This window comes from Poeciliopsis prolifica, unplaced genomic scaffold, assembly GCF_027474105.1.
Source record: "Poeciliopsis prolifica strain line A6 unplaced genomic scaffold, Auburn_PproV2 SCAFFOLD142, whole genome shotgun sequence".
Lineage (NCBI taxonomy): Eukaryota > Metazoa > Chordata > Actinopteri > Cyprinodontiformes > Poeciliidae > Poeciliopsis > Poeciliopsis prolifica.
Window position 1 is genome coordinate 73,808 of NW_026562517.1, and position 24,843 is coordinate 98,650.

Genomic DNA, 24,843 nt, shown 5'->3' on the forward strand with positions numbered 1-24,843 from the left:
AGTGTTTAAAAGATGAATGCTGAGAATTAGCTGTTGCTATTGCACTGAGACGCAAACATGGTACCATTGTTCTGTTCTGTTAGCCTATGTCGATGTGTGTCTGTCCCTATCAAATAAACTTAAATAAATAAAGCTGGGCTTCCTTCAGTCCAGTTCGATGTCAGAGGTCAATTAAGAGCAGGAAGTGGAGGGTGTGTGTTTGCCGCTGATTGGACTTTGGTGCAGGGATGGCTTGCCGAAAATCTCAGAGAAAGCAGAAGGACCTAAATTAGAGCTGGCTGTGCAGAGCAGGCAGCCACACAAGACACTCCGTCAACATGGACGGTGGTGCAACACAAAGAACAATGAGGATGATACTAACTGTTTTACTAAAAGGTAAAATATTCCATTTATATACACACAGATGAGGTAAGCGTAGCGGACGGAGCCTGCAGGCTGATGATGCCTTGTTAGGCTGCTGTCCAGACAACTGATGAGATAAGCACAGCCAGCAGAGCCTGCAGCCTGTAGCCTTGTTAGGCGTGGCTGCATTGGCCGGAATCTGCGGGCTGATGGAGCCTGCGAGAATGATGGCCGGCCGACTGTGGGGCTGATGCTGCTGATTATGTAGGAGAATGGGAAGGTGCTAAACTCTTAAATATATAGGCAAACAAATAACACTCAAAGACGTGTCCTTTACTGTCACCCATATCAGGTCGGGAGATATATTAACACCTCTACCACTGTCTGGTCTCTTACCGTTTCATCAGAAGGTCTGGCCTCTTACAGTCTTACAGTTTCATCAGCACAAAAGGTTCCAAAAATAGTCCTATATTCTTAGGATCTATCTTCTTTATACACTCTTGTTTTCACTGATATGTGTTGTAAAACCAGGAGCAATACATGGTTGGTCAAGACTTTCTGTCAAGATCTTGGCAGCCACTAGACTGAGTGTGTGTTGGAGTTCCTTGGCAACAATCGGGCCTTGTGAACTTTACATCTGCTCCATTTCAGAATTGCCAAATAAGCCAATTAATCAACAATTGTTGTTCTTATCTGTCTAAACAGCTTACTTCCCAAATCATATTTTGGCCCAACTTTGTGCTTGCACGTTGTTAGGTCAATATGACCCAGCGAGGTGCCAATAATCTTTTCGCAAAAGCAAGTCCATAAAAAGTATTTCCGTTCTTACCTACATAAAAAAGAGAAAGAATTGTTGAAACATCCACCACCAGTCATTTGTTGTGTTATGTTATTTGCTTCTTAGTTGCCTAAATTATGAGGGGGGGCAATGTTTTAGCTATTTTAGCTGCCTGAAATAATCTGTTCCCACTAAAAACATCGGAACAAATAAATTTATCAAGTCTTTAACCATCCTTATTCCTCTCTTCATCAACAACAAATTATGTAAATTTGAAAAAAATGTGCTCTTTATTTGACAAAGTTATGAGAGGGGAACCTCATAACTATTGTCCATTGTTATTGCCATTGCTCAGACCTGGGGCCTTCAGGTTTGAGAAAGAGAATACCAGAGGTGGATGCTGCTGACGACCAGCGGCTCGGTTGATGAGAGGGGATTATGGCTGAACCTTGAGGAGCAGTCCAGGCTGCCCATGATCTAAGTATGAGGTCTGGAAATGGCCAAAGGGGAAGCACATACATCTTGGATTTATAGGAGCCAAGAAATTTAAGGACCTGGCAGACCTGTGGGGTCTTCAGGAGAGAGGAACTAGGTGTGTTGTTCACACTCGGCTCTTTGATAGAGCCGAGTGTGTTATTATTCTTGCTCGCTATAAACGGTTATTTCTAATTTCTCCAGCAGATGGCAGCAAGAGACCACAAATAAACCATGAACCGCATTATTGTAATCTTAACTCTTTAAGTTGCCATATACAATATATTTTTAAGTTGCACAGATATACAAATCCTACTTAAATACTGATGGACCATTCTTACATTTATTTACTTGCTCCTGGTCTCCTGAGCAAACAGCTCAGAACGATCTCCGACGATTACTTCGTCAACGTCTGCTTGTATAAAGCAGAAGAAAACCCGTTGGCAGTATGAGATTATAATGAACCGATCGCAGCGATCACAGCAAACATTGCTCAGAAAGCTTCCTGAGCTCTTAAGTGATGCGCACAGATATATTAGTCTGTTTTTCAACAGTAGGCAACTGACGAGGAAGGTCTGGTCTCTGAGCTGTGCTGGCTGACGGGAAGACTTTAAGAACTGGGGTGATATGCTCTGTCTCCCTGGTATTAATTAAGATGCTGCTGCAGTAATGAATGCAACTACAGATAAATGCATATTTATGTTTCTCGAGATCCTGGAGTGTTTTTATTTTGTACTAAGGGCGATGAGACAAAGTTTTGATCACTAAGAGATGAGCATGACTTCATGGAATGTGGAGCACCTAGACAATAACAACCTTCACCTAAACCCCCCCAAAAATTGAATATTCGAGAAATGCGGAAAGAGGGGCAAAATAAGTCAGGACTCCTGCAGAAGCAGAGAACCAGAGCATGTACACGAGACCATGAGTCAACATCGGGGGCTGGTGTTCTTTTGGGACGCCAAATGAAAGATCGTCATACGCCTGGCACAAGTGGATGGTTGCAACTGAGGGAAAAGCCACATGACGGGGAAGCGACGATCCGACTTTGTGGTAAGCAATTGGACTACCAGGGAATGGGAGGCTTGTTTTACACGAGTGGGCTTTGTGATTGACTGCACCTAGCTCCAGCAGTAATTACGCATGAATGACCATACATTTATCAGGAAAAGAGGTGGCTGATTTTATCTTGTCGCATGCCCAAGACTGACGGCATGTGAAGATGACGTGGACCTCCTTAAATTGCATGTCTGCGTACTCACTGCATGTATGCCTCCTTAATATGGGTGGGAATCAACAAATGACGAGGGAAGGACATTGTCAAGGCAAGCTCAAATCTGTCCATCTCAATCTGTTATCTATTTAATGGTGTACATTTTCAAGCTAACAGTCAACATTGGTTAAGTTATATTTTAAAAATCAAAACAAACATCTATACATTTGCCATCATTTTAATCGGATTCTTACCCTGAACTATGTTAACTTAGATGTTATGGCAATAGCTTCTTAACTGTCAAACTTTTTTTTATGAACTCCTCTGGTTGGTCCCCAATGTTAAAAATAACCTAAGTTTGACTAAGTGATAAAATGTAACTTCATCAAAATCAGCGCCAACCTATACAGCTTGTGTTCAGGATGTGTGGGATCTGCAGAGATTGTAGCAGAAGCTAATATATTATTGTAATGCACGTATTATCTACGCAAACCACCTCATAATTTACGAGTTTACTAAAACCATATCTTGACAGTTGTGAGGCTAACCGAATGAACAACTTAAAGGGTTAAAATCTAATGGAATATCAACGAACCCTTTCAGTGAAATCTTGTCAGCTCTGAAGGATAAACCATTTTATCCTTCCTCATGCCAACCCAATAATGGCCTTATTTTTAAAGATTTAACATTTTTAAGATGGTTTTTATCTGAAATTTGGCTGAAAGAAAATTCAACGTAAAATAATTTTTCAACAATCTAAAGAGAAAAAAGATGCTCAGCAACATTTGATTGTTCAAAAGAAAAATAAAAGATACTGCCCTGATCCTTCAGGTGAAATTGAAACTAAATCTGATCCAGTACAACATCATCCTGCTGTAAGCAAAATTATGCCAGCAGTTTTAAAAGAAAAACAGATAATCTATTGTAACTTTTCATTACAATGACATATGCAAATTATTGAGTGATAATTAACAGAGTAAGACGTGAAAGAGGGAGCTGGATCCTTACAACCTCCCTGCCCGGTCCAAACTCTAGTCTCAGATCTGCATCCAGGCAGACACAGCCACCTTATCGACTGCCTGTTTTACCTCCTGAACATTACTTTATGCTTTGAATCTGGTAGCTTCATTTAGATGTGCAAAACACAAAACTTACACCTAATATACCAGTGACAGGACTAAGCAGTCCTGAGACTCCTACTTTTAAACACGTTATATTATATTATGCCCTCTCATTATCTTTTTACACTTCACCTAATTGTGTTGATTTGTCATTTCCAGCAGCTCTGGCACCTGAGATTGAAATTTCTTCTCAACTTCAAACATACCAACACTTACTGTTTCATTTGACTTGTAAATCAAAGCAAACATGTAAGACCCTTTATTTTTTTTACAATAAAAATGAAAATGGTAGTAAAATAATGGTAGAAAATAATAGTTGCCTTTTAGTCAAGATGAAGAGTGCCAGAAGAAACCCATTGGTCTGTGATTACCATCACAGATAGAATTAGACACAACTAATTATTTGAACTACTAATGAATCAACAGACAATTATCCAAATTATCAAACAAATCTGAGTCATGGCATTCAAAATACAATACTCAACACTCTAAAAAAAAACATACACAAAATTTGAATTGAATAAAAAAAAAAACCTTATAGATCCATATTTCTAAAAATGAAATGTGTTTTTTGTAATAATTCTTTTCATATCAGATATTGACCTTGCTTAGTTACATGATCATCACCTTGATCATGTAACTTGTTTTTAAAAATATAGATGTGTTGGCTTGTGCTCTCCACCACAACTTTAAATTAATTTCTAAATACCATGATAAACGCACCTAGGAGCAGGCATTGACGATACTGCTCCCCTGACTAGAAAGAAAGCCACAAATTCCGGGAGAAACAAGACTATGGACGGATACATTGGCGGTGCTCATGCTAACGAGGCTAATGTTAGCAGTGCCCTTGCCAGCGGAACCATGAGCAAAACTGGAGACTGTGCTTCGGTGGAAAAAAAACTGATGCTCAAGATGTGTAAAGAGTATGTCAGCGTCAATTCTTGAGAAATTAGATGAGCGCTTCGACGCCCTTGAAGCTAAGTTCTACCCTATCCTAGCCTAGCTGCACAGACTGACTTGCGGAACTGCATGGTTGACCAAAAATTAACAATCAGCGCACGCGAGGAGCGTCTGGGGGAACTGGAAACGAAATGTGCGGAGCTCACAAAGCTTGTAACCCAGCAGCAACCTAAGGTACTGGACTTGGAGGCATCAAAGTTGTTGGCATGAAAGAAAACTCAGAAGAAAGGAGACCAACTGAGTTTGTATCTAAGCTCATCCCTGAACTACTGGGCAGACAGTATTTCTCACATCCACTGAAGGTTGACCGCGCACGCAGCTCTCTGTGGCCCAAGCCAGCAGTGGGTGAGAAACCGCATACCATCATAGCCCGAATACATCACTTTCAGACAAAAGAGCAAATCCTATGCCTTGTCAGGACACCGCCGTTGGAATATAAGGGGAACAAAGTTCTGATTTTCCCAGACTACACCAGCGAAGTAATGGGCCAGCGCCACGCCTTTCGGAACGTGATGAAAACCTTGAGAGTGGGTGAAATCAAGTTCAAGCTGCGTTACCCGACTCGGCTGTAGGTGCAAAGGCAAGACTGTGATCTCCCTGAGTATTTGACTATAAGGAAATACTCAAACTTAGATATGAATATAACGGAATTATGAGCTGCCAGGTTATCAACTTGCTTTGGAAACTACGACAAAAGAATTTTGAGCTTGGAGATAAGCCTGGCAAACTGCTAGTGTTACAGCTTAAGGGTTCCCAAGCCACAAGATCAATTTATAGCATCAAGTCAAAAACCAGCATGCTCTTAACCAACCCTGCTGACATAAATTGTAGATTCAGAGAGTTCTACACCAACCTGTGTTCTTCCGAGAACAATGCAACAGAATCTGATTTTAATGATTTCTTTTAATCCCTCCGGCTGCCTAAGCTGAATAATTCTGACAGGGACTATCTAGAGTCTGACTTGATGATTCAAGAGGTCACAGAAGCTATTGTTTAGAATTAAAGAGAGGAGATCTTGATTTAGCTCGTTAATTCTCCTCTTATCCTGGATTCTTGAGCCTCAATATGCGCAGTGAGAAAGAGCAATCATACGACATCAGAATTCAGATATCTAGAGTTTTATCCAGAGAAAATCAATGCACAAGGAATGTTACAATAAGCATCTCACCCAGATTATCAAAAGTCCAAGACGTGACAAAACAGAAATAATTGCACGAGTTGAAAGAAAGAAAGCAAGCACAGAAAGTGTATTTTCCGGAAATTGCGAACTCGGGCAGAGAGCAATTCTAATTCTCTGTTGCAAACGAAAACTTTTATAAGCCTGTGCCTTTCTCTAAATTTAAATATATGCATTAGGAGGTGTGTTTTTCCTTTGTGGGGGCTGTCTTAATGTTAATTTTATTATCTCGTGCTAAAGAGCCCCAAAGGCAGATATATGGATTGTCAAACTGGGTCTTTGGCGTACCAGGCGACCCCTCCCTCGGTGAATATTTACGACCTGTGCCTGTTTTGGTTTTCTCCTCAGTGATTGAACTAGAACGTCTTTGTGTTTTACTGAAACAAAATCTAATGCTAAAAACTAACTATAAGTTTGGATCTAAAACTAACTAATTCAAAACATGCTATTTTAATACTTAAGGAATTATATTAATATGTTTGATTATATTTTGTAACGGACTTCTATAGTTTTTAATGTTTGCTTGAACTTCTGAACTCTGAGTAAAGAATTTATTATCCTGATAGCCAAAATGCTCCCTGTCTGGAAAACCTTCCTTAAGGAGTATAAGACTTGTCTTCTGATTAGAAATGTATGTATGTTTCAGAGAATCACCAGCTGCCCCAGCCTGGATCTTTATCTAAGTTTGTCTTAACGTAAAGGTTAAACTGTGTACGATTGTGCTAATTTAACATTGTATTTCAACACTATAAAGTCCCTTCCATCTGGCAAAGTTGCCGGGCCGGACGGCTTTGGGTCAAATTTCTATAAGAAATGTTGTAACCTTCTTGCACCTCTCTTGTTTTGAATGATGTCTGCTTCTACAAAGGATGGAAAACTGCCCAAAACTCTTTACGAGGCTAACATTTCTCTTTTTCCTAAAAAGGGGAGGGATAAAACCTGCTAGCTTTAGGTCAATTGCACTGCAAAATGTTGATCTCAAGATAATCACAAAGATTATGGCCACTAGACTCAATAAATGCTTAGCATCTATTATCCATTATGATCAAACAGGGTTCATCCCTGTCGGACTTTCTTTTTTCAATGTAAGACAATTACTTAATACTGTATACCTTGACCATAAAAATACGAACGTGTAAGAGTATTGAAGAAAAAGAAAAGAAAAAACATACTTCTGTAGAACAAATCTACAAAATATAAAATTGCATCTTCCTGGCCCTTGATGCACATAAAGCCTTTGACTGAAATCTGATTGGGAAGCTTTCTTGAAGAGATCCGTTACACCAGGTCGAATGGCCGTATATGTTTGAATCGTTGCACAGGTTTGGGTTCGGCGAAACTTTCATCTTCTGGGTGAAACTGATATATCAAGAATGTGCTCCGTTCTGACAAATAATGATCAATCAGCTCCATTTCGCCTGCAACACTTAGTTCAGCAAGGCTACCCACTGTCACCAGTGCTTTTTGCTATTGCACTGGAACCACTTGCTGTGGCAATAAGGGAGCACCCACATATTGACGGCCTTCAAGTCAGTGGTGTTGAAACACTTAGTTTGTACGCCGACAACGTGGTATTATATTTACGTGACACAGTAAAATTGTCATGGTGTGGTGGTGGAAGGTGGTGAGGCAGACACTTGGAGGCCCAAGTAAAATCAATGATGGTTGTTTTAATGATCAATAATAATCCAAATGGTCCACAATACACTGGCAGCACGGCTGAGCAGAAGCCAGGGCTAAACAGGCAAGACAGAATGACATGTGTAACCCATGTTAAAATCTGACATAAATAGGAATAAATAGTTGATTAAAACTCTGTAAACAGAAAATTGTATCGCTGCCCCTTTAAGAGACCAGCGTCACATGTGCAGCGAGAGAGCGCAGAGGAGGAATCGGAGTAGAGAGGCGATTAATCAACAGCAAAAGTTATCAATATAATTAAGAAACATAATTACCCGGTCGGGAACTGACGGGAATTTTATTAAGAACTAATCTACATTGGTTTTGGTGAGTTTTATGTTTATTTTTTCGCACTTTCATCGTATTATACTGTAAAAAATGTAGCCGTTACAATAGCCGTTAAGAAGAAATCTTCCGTTATAAATTGTTATTTGGTTAACTTAGTGAGTTCAAGAAGAATTTATTTGTATAATTTGAAGATTTAAAGAGTTTTATTGTGTTTGCGACCTGTTATACAGGTCAGGTTTTTTGCTTGGTTGGAAGCTCGGTCGGAGCCAGGATTTATCTGCCTTGTGCGGCGCGCACATTCACGGATCGGATTCAGGATGGCGAGCCAGACCCAGACCTTCCGTTCATCTTCTCCATCACTTTAAGGAGGGACTCTCCTGCGTGTGGTAATTCGCTGCCAGGGCGAACTGAACTGAACTGATAATTTATTGAATTATTCTTTTTGTTTGGATCGAGTCAACTAAGACTTTTCATTGAACTGAAGAACTGAATTCATATTCGGATATACTTTGATTTCTGTATATTATATATTTGAATGTGATTTGAACAATTGTATTTCATTTTGGTTTGACTGTGTTGGAGGTATTTTCTTACCTGTGAAAGAAAGGAAACAAGTTAACTCAGGAAAAATAGGAATCTTAAATTAGATACAATCTAGGAAATAAAAGAGACTGGTCTAATTAAATCAAATTAGTCTGTCTAAAATAACTTAAGAGAACGGAGATCAGTCTAATTAAATTAGATTAGTCTTACTAAATAAACTAGGTAAACTAAAGACCAAAAAGGAAGAGTGATATACTCTTTATTTATTTATTTATTTTCTAAATTTTTTTAAAATTCATTTACCTCCTTATTGAGAATCTGTAGAGTTTTCTTTGTTTATGTGTTGCATCTTATTTCTGTTTTACATTTAGTAAATTGTTGGTTTATTACACTTAAGCAGAGGTCTCTGGTGCTGTTATTCTTGCTCCCCACTCCTTAGTGCCTAGAACTGGTCCAGTGGCGCGGTTAGCAGTGTGATACCGGTGCTACACATGACAAAAGACGAGGAACAAAGGACACAGGTGGGATTAAATACGCAAAGGGTAATCAAAGAAACAAGACACGCTTGGGAGTAATCAAGGGGAAAGGCAGGACAAGACGAAGGGCACACAGGACACAGACTCAAAATAAATACACAGAAAAACATGGAACATGACAAAAATCTGTTCCCTTCTTCCTCAGCCTGACTACATCTTTCATTAAAATTTCCAGGTATTTTAATGGAAATTTTACTTGGTCTTTGACCAACTTGCTCTTGGTCAAAGAGCGAGTTGATGCCTTTTTCCAATACGTTCCCATCTGGATTTTTACAAAAAGTCCCTTTCAAAGAGGAGGAATCCTATCAGGCCTTTTTGGCCTGAGGGACTCCGGAAGCAGCTGATGGGCCGATGAGCGGAATACTTCGAAGACCTCCTCAATCCCACTCACATGCCTTCCATTGAGGAAGCTGAGCCTGGGGACTCTGGATAAGGCTCTCCAAACTCTGGGGACGAGATCGCCGAGGTAGTTAAAAAACATCGGGGGCTGATTGTTCCAAGGAGGTGGTGGTCTCCCTTGTTTAAAAGGGGGGACCGGAGAGTGTGTTCCAATTATAGGGGGGTCACACTCTTAAGCCTCCCTGGCAAGGTCTATTCAAGGGTCCTGGAGAGGCGGGTCCGTCGGATAGTCGAACCTCGGATTCAGGAAGAGCAGTGAGGTTTTCATCCTGGCCGTGGAACACTGGACCAGCTCTACACCCTCAGCAGGGTCTTGGAGGGTGCATGTGTTTTGTGGACTTGGAGAAGGTGTTTGACCGTGTCCCTCGGGGTGCCCTGTGTGGGATTCTCAAGGAGTATGGGGTATGGGCTGTCAGCTCTCTTTACGACCCGTGTTGGAGTCTGGTCCACATTGCCGGCAATAAGTCAGGAACGTATCCTGTGAGAGTTGGACTCCGCCAGGGCTGTCCTTTGTCACTGATTCTGTTCATTACTTTCATGGACAGAAATTCCAGGCACAGCTGAGATGTTGAAGGGATCAGTTTTGGTGGCCTTGGGATCCCATCTCTGCTTTTTGTGGATAATGTGGTCCTATTGGCTTCATCGGGACGTGATCTGCAGGTGTCGCTGGAGCGGTTCGCAGCCGAGTGTGAAGCAGCTGGGATGGGGATCAGTGCCTCCAAATCCGAGGCCATGGTCTTGAGTCAGAAAAGGGTAGAGTGCCTTTTCCGGGTCAAGGGGGGTGTCCTGCCCCAAGTGGAGGAGTTGAAATATCTCGGGATCTTGTTCACGAATGAGGGAAACAAGCGTCTGCCATGAAGCAGGCGCTGTTCCGGTCCGTCATGGTAAAGAGAGAGGTGAGTCAAGAAGTGAAGCTCTAGATTTACCCGTCGATCTATGTTCCTACCCTCATCTATGGTCATGAACTTTGGGTCCTGACCGAAAGAACGAGATCGCGGATACAAGCAGCCGAAATGGGTTTTCTCCGTAGGGTGGCTGGGCTGTCACTTAGAGGTAGGGTGAGAAGCTCAGTCATCCGGGAGTGACTCAAGAGTAGAGCTGCTGCTCCTTCACGTCTTGAGGAGCCAGTTGAGATGGTCCGGGCATCTGGTCAGGATGCCTCCTGGACACCTTTTTGGTGAAGTGTACCGGGCATGGGGAAGACCCAGGACACGCTAGAGGGACTATGTCTCTCGGCTGGCCTGGGAACGCCTTGGGGTTCCCCCAGAAGAGCTGGAAGAAATGGCTGAGGAGAGGGAGGTGTGGGCCTCCCTTCTGAAGCGGGTACCCCTGCGACCCGACCCCGGATAAGCGGAAGAAAATGGATGGATGGATGCTTTGGAATGATGCTTTGATTCTGTCATGCATGTTTGAGGGACATTTGAATCTCCCGTGGCAATCGTTTGTTGTTCTTAAACGTTTGCTCTAGCTAAGTGCTGCCTGTTTACCTAAAGCAGTTTCTTGGAGCTTTAGTCTCCAGGTGAGGCCACTCCCCACAGGACCTCCCCTCCCACCACCAGCTCCCCAGAGTAGCAGCAGCAGGAATTAACAAACACCTGGTGGAACTGAGCGTCTGCTGAGGCTCATCATAGGGAACTCTTTTTCAGTCCAATGCTTGTTGTCATGTCTCCTAAATGTTGAGCCTGTGGTCCAGTGAAACTCAGACAAGGAATGAATGGGGCAACACATTAGAACAGCCAGACCTCATCACCTTAAGCACTGGAGAAGGAAAACTCCCCACCTGAGCATCACCACCCACAGCTCCTTCACCTATTGTTACTGGCACATATAAGAGCCACCAGTGCCAGTATGTGTGTGTGTGTTCTAACCCTCCTTGAAGACATTAAGGAGACTCAGAGGGTTCACAGTCGAATGCTACAGTCTCTCCTGAAACAATGTGAAGGACCAGTCGCTGAGATTTTACCTCAGGTTTTATTTTTTCTCTCTGGACTGGCACTGATGATATTAAACCCGTTTCTACACATCTGGTTTCCACACGTTTATTGTCTGAGCCTGATTTGGGGCAAATCTGTATGGAGTCATGCTCAGATGTTAAAAGCTGATTCTGGTTCCCAACAGTTTCAAAAAGAAGTCGATAAATTGTTGTTTTCTGTACATATATACTTTTGAACGTTTTGATTCATAGCTACAAGCTTACTTTAGTTACATTTATAATATATAAATACTTATGGTTATGTCTTATAAAATTATATGAGATTGACATGTGACCTCATATTCATCGTGAAAAGTGAATAATATGAAGAAATTGGACATTTTCATGGTAAAAGGTGGCCCCATAATTTCATAATTGTATATATTTTCAGCTGTTGCATGTGTTGAAAATGTGTATACCATGTGATTTACATATCTCATGTAACTGTGTATCACATGTGATACATGTATGGAACGTAATGCACATGTAATATACATGGGATTCACCTGTGTATCACATGTGCATCGCATGTGATTTCCATGTGTATCACATATTTCCATATGTGGAAATGTGTGTATCACATGTGACACGTGATCACATGGGAATCACGTGTGATTTTACTACGAAATGTCATTCGCACATCATTCAGATGTGGAAAGTCGTGTGAACCACGTGTGGTTTTCATGTGGCACATCTGAGATCACGTGTCGTTCACGTGGGATTTTTTTTGTAAGTGGAGCAGTGCAGTGAGAAACACTGTACCTTGACTTTACAGTACTTTGCTGTGTGTGAAGATGTCCCAATATATCCATTGCAGTCATTACCTGTTATTGATGTTCATTTCAGTAGAATAAGTATTTACAGCGGAGCTGCAGAGCGATCTATGGAGTAGGACGGCTACGGTGGGGGATGTGGAGGAGACACTCACGGGTTGCACTGATGACATTACTGGTATGAAAACTACACTGGAGCGGCTTACGGCTAATGTCACCATGTTGGAAGACAAGTGTGAGGATTTAGAGTCAAGACCGCTGGCTCCTGCTCGCCTACCGCTGTGGCTGCATTGATGAAGAAAGCGCTCGGGCTGGAAAAGGAGCCGCTGGTGGACCGGTCTCATCACTCTCCTCGGGCTCGAGCTGCCTTCAATGAGGTAAAGCGACTATTTCGTGGCATCGAAGGGATCAGGTACGAACTTTTCTACCCAGCGCAGCTAAACATTACTTACACTGTAAAAAAGGAACCTCAGGGGTTATCACATTAACAAAAGAATATCATGTACTGTTAACTAAATAATTGCATGTTTGAGCCAAAAACATGATACAATCATGTTGCATAAATAAGATATTCCACAACTTCAACGTTTATAAAATTGAATCATGTTGAGCGAACATGATTCATTATAGTCAGACCGATCCTATGCTGAAGACCATGAGTGAGATCACGGGATAGCACGCAAGTTCACGCAAGATTACGGGGAATCACGGGATATCACGCGAGAATACGCGAGACAATCGGTTTTTTCTCGCAAATGGAATAAAATGTATTCAAGGTGAGATAACGTGATTCAATTACGTCAGCTAGATCTTCCGCCAAAAAAAAAAAGAACGTCGGGGCGTATTACATTAACAAAAAAATATCATGTACCTTTCACACAATAATGTTGGGTTTGAAACGAAAACGTGATAAAATCATGTTGGATAAACAAGATATTCCACGACTTCACATTTATAAAATTGAATCATGTTGAGCTAACATGATTCATTATATTTAGACTGATATTGTGCTGACGACAACGAGTGAGATCACGGATATCACGCGAGAACACGCGAGACAATCGGTTTTTTCTCTCAACTGAACTAACGTGATTGAATGACGTTATCTCAACTTGAATACATCTAATTCATCTGAGGGTCCTGCGCAGTATTTTATATATATATATATATATATATATATATATATATATATATATATATATATATATATATATATATATATGTGTGTGTGTGTGTGTGTGTGTGTGTGTGTGTGTGTGTGTGTGTGTGTGTGTTTTTATTTTATTCAATATCAATATTTGTCAAAGTTAATCTAATAAAAAAAAAACACAGTGACGTCAGTTCCAAAGCGCTATTGTGTCAAACTCATCTCCCGCTGAAGAGGATCCAGAGACATCAAGAGATTACGGAAAATCACGCGAGATAACTGGCTTGCACCTTGTTGGGTTTTTTCAAGGGCAGAGGGGAGATTCCTGGCGTGCATCTACTTAATTTGAAGAAGGTAAGAGTCAAACTATTTTCATCTAAATCCATATAAAAATATGTAACTTAAAATTTCTCTACCATTTGCATTTTCTACTTGTTCCATACTTGTGTCACATTATTTCATGTTCTGTAGATTAAGTCGGTTAGGTTAAGGCAGATAGCTTTTTGTTTACATTTATCGCCGCACCATGTTAGGTACATTCTGTGCGAAAAAAGTCTGCAGAGCCATATGTAGTGTACAAAGCTGCTGCCAGAGACACAAATGGACCCCAGAAATGTCACAGTTTTGCTCCTCCTGAGCTCCCTGGAGGTTTAGTGGATTTTTAACACACTGATCTAACATCAGTCTATTTCTAACTATTTTAATTCTATTTCAGTAATGTTACTATGGAGGTAAATGTAGATACACACACACACTTTGGTACCTTTCTATCATCATCGAGATTCTTAATTAATTATGGTAATAAAAAGTCCTACATTTCAGTCGGTGAAACCTGCAGAAAGCATTGCTTTCTGAGCTTTGTTAAATGTTCCTTAAATACCTGTTAGTTATGGATTTCTAGTATATTTTGTCAGGCTAAAACTCTCAATGGATTATCCATTATTACAGACTTGAGCTTTCTATTTTTCTTTAAATACATATTCCTCTGCTGTAAGATGTTGGGGTTTTTTGGACTCTTCTTTGTTGTCCCCAAATAATTGTAGCTCAGAAACAATATTGAAGTTCATTGGTTTAATTTTGAAATGTTGATGTTTTTTGTGTTGATTGTGCTCATTTTGACCTATGTTACTATTGCTTTTCTACCATGTTCAATTCACCTCTGTTCTGCACATATGTGCTTGCATGTGTCCTGTGGTTTTATTCATGAGGCATTCAAGGGACTTGTACTAAAAGATACAACTCAGTTCAGTATGAATTGCATATTTTAATGGCTGAAAATATATCTGATCTCTTTCAGAACATCACCTGATCACCTGTCTGTAATCCACCTGCGTAAGTACTGGTCAAGGGGCTCATCGGCTATCAAGTTATAGATTTCAGTGGCTAATAGTAAGTTTTGCCAGATCTAAAGTGACTGAATGTAGTGTTAGAGCTTATAAAGCTAGGGTTCAGCTAAACATTTATTGGCCAGTCTGTTTTATTTGTTTTATTTGCGTGGGGATGTGGAAATGTAAGGAGTGTAGTCTCTTTCTGTCTCGTAGATATGACCTGTTAAACATTTTACACTTAAACACCGGCATATGCGACGTTATCCATGCCCACACATAGACTGTCCATGTACTTGTAAGACATGGAATGCTTTGCATATTCATTTAAGTAGAAGGATATAGACTGTGTTGACCATTCTGTACTTTTCACATATTTCTTTGGTGATATATTCATGTCTTTATTTAAACATCTAACAGCTTCAGTTAGATGTTTAAATGAGATGTTATACTCAATTTAGTGGCATAATGAAGGGATACTAACAATTTTAAAATATCTTTCAAACAGACTGCAAGTCACTGATCACTTTTGTTGTGACTTCCTTTGAATGCAGCTATGTTTTCAAGTGTGTGAACCTATACTGCTGGAGTTTTGAGATTGTTCTCTTTGTTTTTTGATCTGCATATTTAGGAAGACACTGCTGAGGTCAGACGAGAGTGCATCCTCAAAGGTCTGTGTGTACCTAAATGAAGATCCAGAGAAGCTGGTGAGGGAGTACATGGTATGTAAAATTCTCTTTGTGTTAATAGAACTCCTGAGTTGTTAAAATACTTTCACCAACTAAGGTCCATGAGTGACTCAATCAATGTCAGTCTAATTTATTTATTTAATTACATGTGAATTGTCTCCCCCCAATACCCTTCCCTAACTCCCTTAGGACGTTGATGAATGAAATGGCCAGAACATCACCTGATCACCTGTCTGTAATCCACCTGCGTAAGTACGTGCTCATGACGATTCCTCGGAATCGTCATTTGAGCAGAGGGTGCAGAGGCTGCCGATGCACATCTGGATGTTGGGATTGTCCTGGAGGAGGTGGAAGTTATGAACAGCTTGGGCAGTGTATCTTCTGCAATAGTGATGCTGCTGGGACTAATCTACGCACTAAACTTGAGCTACCCTCAAGTTTAGTGCGTTCAGCACTCAACTTGCTCAGTAACTCAAGCATACCTTTGAAGTAATACAGAAAATAATAATGAAATTGGATGGAAAGAACTTATCAAAGAAAGCACAAGTTCTCAATATGAAACTCGCTGCTAAGTTGAGTAAAGTTTCACATGGAAAATGAGTGTTTAAAGTCTGCAGTAGAAAAGATTTATATTGTTACAGTTCTCTAAGTTGAGCAACTATACTGACATGTTTATGTAAAGAATTGGCTGGGAAATGAAACTGTAACCTTTTTGTAGTTGTTTTTATTTCAATGTCCAACTCAGCTGTGTTTTGTGCTGTGTAAAAAAACGATGTATAACAATTCTGAAAATACAATTGTGTTGTACCTTTTCTAATTGTTGAGTGTTCTTCCTACACTTTCACCTAGTGCTATCTTAAAATGCTTGATTAACGCTTGAAAATATGTCTTTGAATTAACGTCATGAAATAATGGAAAGGATTTCCACACAATTAAATAGCTGTCTTTTAGCATGAAGCATATTTGTTGAGCTAACTTGCTTTTAGTGAGTTGGACCTACTGAATCAGGTAGTGTGAAGGTACCACTGTAAAATAAGGTGGTTTCAAACTAGATTTACATTCATCTTAATGAAGTTACATCAATGATTTGGTCCTAAACATTGCAGATTAGTTGGGCGGGCTGTATTGCACTACACTGGGTCACACTATAGTAACTGAGTTAAAGGAACCTTTAAAACATATGTTGAGCCAACACATTTCATTTGAATTTGAATAACCTTAATGAATGGAGTTGAGCCAACTCATTTGATTTACAATCATCCATTGCATTACCATAATTCTGGTTAAGCCAACATATTTGGTTTAAATTAGAACAACCTTAATGAATTATGTTTGCCAACTCATTTTATTTATAAGAATAACCACAATATATTACGTTGAGCCAACATGTTTGATTTAGAATCACCCATTGAATCACCATTGTAACAAGTGGAGCCAACACATTTGCTTTACATTGGAATAATCTTAATAAATTAGGTTGACCTAACACATTTGCTTTAAATAGGAGTAACACAAGTACATGGTGCTGAAATAAAGCAAAGTAATCAGGTGGAAATCCTTTCCATAATTTTTTATGTTCATCCAATGACTTATTTTTTTCAGTGTAAAATGGAGTGGTAAAGGTTTACTGCATCCGAATACGCAAAACAATATAGCCTATTCAGACTCTGATTTCCGAGTGAGCCTGACTCGCTCTCGGTGAGCCCTGGTCATAGACTGTGTTTGGGTGAATATATAGTTCTTAACTTTAAATTTAGACCTGAGGCTCAGATTCATCACTGGGAAATTAAAGTTTTGGTTATGTCCTGTTCAGTTTAGAAATTAATAATACTCGTGATCATCTAAACAAATTGTTTGGTAGCATTTTTTTCCATTATATAGGGATTATGCAGTTTCCAACCTTGCTGCAATGTAATAAAAATAATCTTAAAGTAGTACAATAATGCACATACTGGTGTTCCAATTTGGAGGTTGGCGGGGGCTATTAGCCGGTTTTTGTTAAATACACTTCCGGGCTTTTTTGCTCTGCTTTATCTCTGTGTTCACATTTTATTGTGAATAACTGCTGTGTTTAGCACTGCTGTCTCCATTGTTCTGTTTTTATGGAGACTTTGGATGTTGGGGAGGACCATCTCAGCTCTCAATGGTTGTTTTCATTCTTATGACTTTAATTCTTATTTCATTCTGGTGACGGTGGCAGAGGCGAGGACACTGAACAAACTGCTGGACGTCATGGACGATAGCAGCCACCCTCTACACGCTGTCATCAGCAGTCAGAGGAGCCTGTTCAGTGACAGACTGCTGCTTCCCAAGTGCCTGACCAATAGATTCAACACTGAAAAAAATAAGTCATTGGATGAACATAAAAAAATTATGGAAAGGATTTCCACCTGATTACTTTGCTTTATTTCAGCACCATGTACTTGTGTTACTCCTATTTAATGCAAATGTGTTAGGTCAACCTAATTTATTAAGATTATTCCAATGTAAAGCAAATGTGTTGGCTCAACTTGTTACAATGGTGATTCAATTGGTGATTCTAAATCAAACATGTTGGCTCAACTTAATATATTGTGGTTATTCTTATATAAATAAATGAGTTGGCAAAACATAATTCATTAAGGTTGTTCTAATTTAAACCAAATATGTTGGCTTAACCAGAATCATGGTAAGGCAATGGATGATTGTAAATCAAATGAGTTGGCTCAACTCCATTCATTAAGGTTATTCAAATTCAAATGAAATGTGTTGGCTCAACATATGTTTTAAAGGTTCCTTTAACTCAGTTACTATAGCGTGACCCAGTGTAATGCAATACAGCCCGCCCAACTAATCTGCAATGTTTAGGACCAAATCATTGATGTAACTTCATTAAGATGAATGTAAATCTAGTTGAAACCACCTTATTTTACAGTGGTACCTTCACACTACCTGATTCAGTAGGTCCAACTCACTAAAAGCAAGTTAGCTCAACAAATATGCTTCATGCTAAAAGACAGCTAGTTAATCGTGTGAAAATCCTTTCCATTATTTCATGACGTTAATTCAAGACATATTTTCAAGCGTTAATCAAGCATTTTAAGATAGCACTAGGTGAAAGTGTAGGAAGAACACTCAACAATTAGAAAAGGTACAACACAATTGTATTTTGTTATACATCGTTTTTTTACACAGCACAAAACACAGCTGAGTTGGACATTGAAATAAAAAACAACTACAAAAAGGTTACAGTTTCATTTCCCAGCCAATTCTTTACAACATAAAACATGTCATTATAGTTGCTCAACTTAGAGAACTGTAACAATATAAATCTTTTCTACTGCAGACTTTAAACACTCATTTTCCATATGAAACTTTGCTCAACTTAGCAGCGAGTTTCATATTGAGAACTTGTGCTTTCTTTGATAAGTTCTTTCCATCCAATTTCATTATTATTTTCTGTATTACTTCAAGGTATGCTTGAGTTACTGAGCAAGTTGAGTGCTGAACGCACTAAACTTGAGGGTAGCTCAAGTTTAGTGCGTAGATTAGTCCCAGCAGCATCACTATTGCAGAAGATACACTGCCCAAGCTGTTCATAACTTCCACCTCCTCCAGGACAATCCCAACATCCAGATGTGCATCGGCAGCCTCTGCACCCTCTGCTCAAATGACGATTCCGAGGACAGTCTCGGCTTTGGCCATTTCATTCATCAACGTCCTAAGGGAGTTAGGGAAGGGTATTGGGGGGGAGACAATTCACATGTAATTAAATAAATAAATTAAGACTGACATTGATTGAGTCACTCATGGACCTTAGTTGGTGAAAGTATTTTAACAACTCTTAGGAGTTCTATTGTAAACACAAAGAGAATTTAACATACCATGTACTCCCTCACCAGCTTCTTTGGATCTTCATTTAGGTACACACAGACATTTGAGGATGCACTCTCGTCTGACCTCAGCAGTGTCTTCCTAAATATGCAGATCAAAAAACAATGAGAACAATCTCAAAACTCCAGCAGTATAGGTTCACACACTTGAAAACATAGCTACATTCAAAGGAAGTCACAACAAAAGTGATCAGTGACTTGCAGTCTATTTGAAAGATATTTAAAATTGTTAGTATCCCTTCATTATGCCATGACTAAAATGGAGTTTACATCTCATTTAAACATCTAACTGAAGCTGTTAGAGGTTTTAAATAAAGACATGAATATATCACCAAGAAATATGTGAAAAGTACAGAATGGTCAACACAGTCTATATCCTTCTACTTAAATGAATATGCAAAGCATTCCATGTCTTACAAGTACATGGACAGTCTATGTGTGGGCATGGATAACGTCGCATATGCCGGTGTTTAAGTGTAAAATGTTTTAACAGGTCATATCTACGAGACAGAGAGAGACTACACTTCTTACATTTCCACATCCCCACACAAATAAAGACAAATAAAACAGACTGGCCAAATAAATGTTTAGCTGAACCCTAGCTTTATAAGCTCTCTAACACTACATTCAGTCACTTTAGATCTGGCAAAACTTACTATTAGCCACTGAAATCTATAACTTGATAGCCGATGAGCCCCTTGACCAGTACTTACGCAGGTGGATTACAGACAGGTGATGTTCTGAAAGAGATCAGATATATTTTTCAGCCATTAAAATATGCAATTCATACTGAACTGAGTTGTATCTTTTAGTACAAGTCCCTTGAATGCCTCATGAATTAACCACTGGACACTTGTATGCAAGCACATATGTGCAGAACAATGGTGAATTGAACATGGTAGAAAGCAATAGTAACAAGGTCAAAATGAGCACAAACAATCACACAAAAAACATCAACATTTCAAAATTAAACCAATGAACTTCAATATTGTTTCTGAGCTACAATTATTTGGGGACAACAAAGAAGAGTCCAAAAAACCCCAACATCTTTACAGCAGAGGAATATGTATTTTAAAGAAAAAAATAGAAAGCTCAAGTCTGTAATAATGGATAATCCATTGAGAGTTTTAGCCTGACAAAATATACTAGAAATCCACAACTAACAGGTATTTTAGGAACATTTAACAAGCTCAGAAAGCAATGCTTTCTGCAGGTTTCACCGACTGAAATGTAGGACTTTTTTATTACCATAATTAATTAAGATCTCGATGATGATAGAAAGGTACCAAAGTGTGTGTGTGTATCTACATTTACCTCCATAGTAACATTACTGAAATAGAATTAAAATAGTTAGAAATAGACTGATGTTAGATCAGTGTGTTAAAAATCCACTAAACCTCCAGGGAGCTCAGGAGGAGCAAAACTGTGACATTTCTGGGGTCCATTTGTGTCTCTGGCAGCAGCTTTGTGACCCTTACACTACATATGGCTCTGCAGAGTACCTAACATGGTGCGGCGATAAATGTAAAGAAAAAGCTATCTGCCTTAACCTAACCGACTTAATCTACAGAACATGAAATAATGTGACACAAGTATGGAACAAGTAGAAATGGTGCAAATGGTAGAGAAATTTTAAGTTACATATTTTTATATGGATTTAGATGAAAATATTTTGACTCTTACCTTCTTCAAATTAAGTAGATGCACGCCAGGAATCTCCCCTCTGCCCTTGAAAAAACCCAACAAGGTGCAAGCCAGTTATCTCGCGTGATTTTCCGTAATCTCTTGATGTCGCTGGATCCTCTTCAGCGGGAGATGTCTGACACAATAGCGCTTTGGAACTGACGTCACTGTATTTTTTTTTATTAGATTAACTTTGACAAATATTGATATTGAATAAAATAAAAAACATATATATATATATATATATATAATATATATATATATATATATATTATCTTGGCACAGCCAAGATACTGCGCAGACCCTCAAGCTCCCAGGCCTCTGGTAGAGGCCTGGGAGCTTGAGAATTAGATGTTCAAGTTGAGATAACGTCATTCAATCACGTTAGTTCAGTTGAGAGAAAAAAACCGATTGTCTCGCGTGTTCTCGCGTGATATCCCCGTGATCTCACTCGTTGTCGTCAGCACAATATCAGTCTAACTATAATGAATCATGTTAGCTCAACATGATTCAATTTTATAAATGTGAAGTCGTGGAATATCTTGTTTATCCAACATGATTTTATCACGTTTTCGCTTCAAACCCAACATTATTGTGTGAAAGGTACATGATTTTTTTGTTAATGTAATACGCCCCGACGTTCTTTTTTTTTGGCGGAAGCTCTAGCTGACGTAATTGAATCACGTTATCTCACCTTGAATACATTTTATTCCATTTGCGAGAAAAAAACCGATTGTCTCGCGTATTCTCGCGTGATATCCCGTGATTTCCCGTAATCTTGCGTGAACTTGCGTGATATCGCGTGATCTCACTCGTGGTCTTCAGCATAGGATCGGTCTGACTATAATGAATCATGTTTGCTCAACATGATTCAATTTTATAAACGTTGAAGTTGTGGAATATCTTGTTTATGCAACATGATTGTATCATGTTTTGGCTCAAACATGCAATTATTTAGTTAACAGTACATGATATTCTTTTGTTAATGTGATAACCCCTGAGGTTCCTTTTTTACAGTGTATCTGTCAAATTCCTATATTTTCTTTTGTGTTGTATTTATATTTTTTATTTATATTCTTATTTTTGCTTAATTTAGGGTTTTGGCTACTCACATTTAGTGTATACCTTTGTATTTTTTGTATTTTGCTCACTGTGTGCCACTTTTCTGCCTGTAAGCTGCTGGTAACTTCAATTTCCTGAGGGAGTCTTCCCAAGGGGTCAATAAAGTACAAGTCTAAGTCTTATTTTGTCAAATGGTTAATACCACCGAAGACCCCGGTATGGCAGGACCAGGCACTTCTCTTCGTTTCATTAGCTTCAAGGAAGCTGAACGCCTACTTTTACGCAGTAAAAGTTCATATTATGAACATGGCGATACGGCTGGCTGTTTAATAACATACCAGTTTCGGGGTAAGGTCAACTCTCATACAATACCTAGTATTCAAAATATCCAACAGGTAATTACAACTGACCCTATCGAAATTAATGACACTTTTAAATCATTTTATTCTTCTTTATGTTCATCAGAATTTCCCACAGATAATAATAAAATGGAAGAATTTCTTCAAAGTCTTTCCATTCCTACTATTGATACGAACACTGCCAGGACCATGGATTCATCACTCGCACTCGTGGAAGTAATAAACTCAATAAAAGCACTGCAGTCAAATAAAGCCTCTGACCCTGATGGGTTTTCCATTGAATTCTATGAAAAGTTTATAGAAAAATTGGCACCACTATTATTAGCTATGTTTAACAAATCTTTGGAACATAAGAGTCTTGCCAAGAAACAAGTGGGTAAAAGAAGGAAATTTATCTGTCTCAACTGAAGTCTGGGAACAGATTAACAAATTACACTGGATGACTTTGAGCTCCAATACATGGAGGCAGTTCTGTTAGAAAAACACTGTTCGATATTTTGTAACCAGTTCAGAACAAACTTTGGGGCAGCGGAGACACATGTTGGAGACTCTGTGGAACAAAGGGGGCAAATCAAAAAAGGAGAAACTCAAAGAGGGGTAGCAGAAAGGTGATTGAAGTTTTTTGGGAGCAAATGTGTTCCCACCTAAATAATATCTTTACTGAAAGAATCCCACGGAAATGTGAATCACTATGCTTAGGAAACATTTCATTTGATAACGGGACTCTGGAAGATAAAAAACTGCTGTTAGTGCTTCTGGAAGCAAGTAAAAAGACAATCACTAGAAAATGGTTAAAGCCTGAAGCACCTACATTTGAGGACTGGGTCAATATTGTACATTTTGGAGAAGTTATCTTTTTCTGTTCAAGGTCGAAGGGACTCATTCTTCAGGATCTGGTCTAAATGGACAAACTATGTAAAATCAGTAATCCCTGTGGAATAAATGTATATATCACATGCAAGTACAGTTTGCTGTGTATTGTACCCTGGTTCAGGATTATGGCAAACTTATTCTCTTGATTGTGTTTTTCCCCTAACATAAGAAAAATCAGACCTGTCCCACCCCCACCCTCACTCTTTTGTTATGGATGTTTGGTTATTATACAAAAAAAAACCCTGGTTATTTTTTCTCATACTTCCATGATGATGGAAGCTGAATTGTACAAAGTGATTGTAACTTGCCTTTCCAAATAAAAGATTAATTTAAAAAGTCCAAAAAAAAAAACCTGTAAGACACAGGAAGAATTCATTGTGCCTTGACACACAGTGACTGTGATATTGCTTAATTCAAAAGCACTGTCATGTTCTGGGGTTTTCTTTCAGCTCCTTGTGAAGTTTTTGTGTATGCACTGTTTTTTTTCCACCACTAGAGGGAGCCTATTCCATTCAGTCGGAGGGCGAGGACGACGTCATCCCACACCTGAGGCGAATTGAGCTAATCAGCGAGACGTTCAAGAGAGGCAGACTGCCAGTCCTTCGGCGCCTGAGTGTTTGCCAGTCATGGTACCTCCGAGCCCCTAGAAGCTTGCTTCAGTTACTCTGTTCTTAGTGAAAATCTTCCTTGATGTTTTTTCTCACCTTCAGGTGCTTCCTCCTGGCCTCTCGTGTTTTCGGTCAATCTTCGTGACGCCGTGGAATAGACTCACAGGTTGTCCGAGCCCCCAGACTCACTTCATCCGTGCACCAACCAGCTCCTCCAAGATTCCCACGACTGGCAGTCGCTCCGCTCCTCTACAGCCGCCGCTCTTGGCCTACCTGTCCGCCCTCCGACGTGCTCCCGTTGCCTCCTGGATTTCTGCCAGCCAACAACACCGCGACCTGGAACCACTGAGAACTGAAACCCCGGACATTTCAGTACTTCCTCACCTCTCTAACCCAGCGGTCCACAAGTAAGACTTGTTCCCTCACTCACATGCAATATTTCCCTAGAACCTGAACTCGCCATCAACTCTGCCTCTCTAGTGAACCGTTTGTTTCCTGTCGCTATCTTCCTCCCTGGACCCAACCCGAGCCTTCAGTACTCTTCAGCAGTATTTTCAATAAACTTCACTCTTTAACCAGTTTCCCTGAGTTGTGTTCTGCATTTGGGCTAAACTATTCACTCCCATTATGACAAGCACAATTCTAGATATCTTTGTTTAATGCCCAAAAAGATTTTATGGAACAAGCAGACCAGAGCTTTTTTTCCTCACTACTGACACGCTCATAGCATGCATCCAACCTGATTTTCTGCTGGTTGGTTGGGACAGTTCAGAAGCAGTCTTAAAGAGACAGAGTGGTTAGTCCCAGATGGCTAAAAGTTGCCACACTGCAACTCAGTGCTTTTCTTCACCCCCTGTCCTTCCTCCCGTCCCCCCTCATCTTCCAGGCCAGATGGAGGCCATTACAATGCTCTGAAAGACCTGAGAGGGACAGACAGTGGGAAAGGAAGGTGGAGTGGGTGGTGCT

At 39.7% G+C, this 24,843-nt stretch overlaps 2 long non-coding RNA genes across 2 annotated transcripts; one reads left to right on the forward strand and one right to left on the reverse strand.

Annotated features, from left to right (window-relative positions):
- Positions 1–13,663: 13,663 nt before the first annotated feature.
- LOC129355714 (uncharacterized) lies at positions 13,664–15,678 on the forward strand. The gene is made up of 4 exons (XR_008605305.1): positions 13,664–13,760; positions 14,704–14,738; positions 15,363–15,453; positions 15,610–15,678. It is a non-coding gene; the product is annotated as an uncharacterized LOC129355714 (long non-coding RNA).
- Positions 15,679–18,656: 2,978 nt separating this feature from the next.
- Positions 18,657–21,089, reverse strand: LOC129355713 (uncharacterized). Its single transcript, XR_008605304.1, has 4 exons — positions 20,976–21,089; positions 19,949–20,032; positions 19,284–19,374; positions 18,657–19,120 (listed from the first exon to the last, which is right to left on the reverse strand). It is a non-coding gene; the product is annotated as an uncharacterized LOC129355713 (long non-coding RNA).
- Between the last annotated feature and the right edge of the window lie 3,754 nt (positions 21,090–24,843).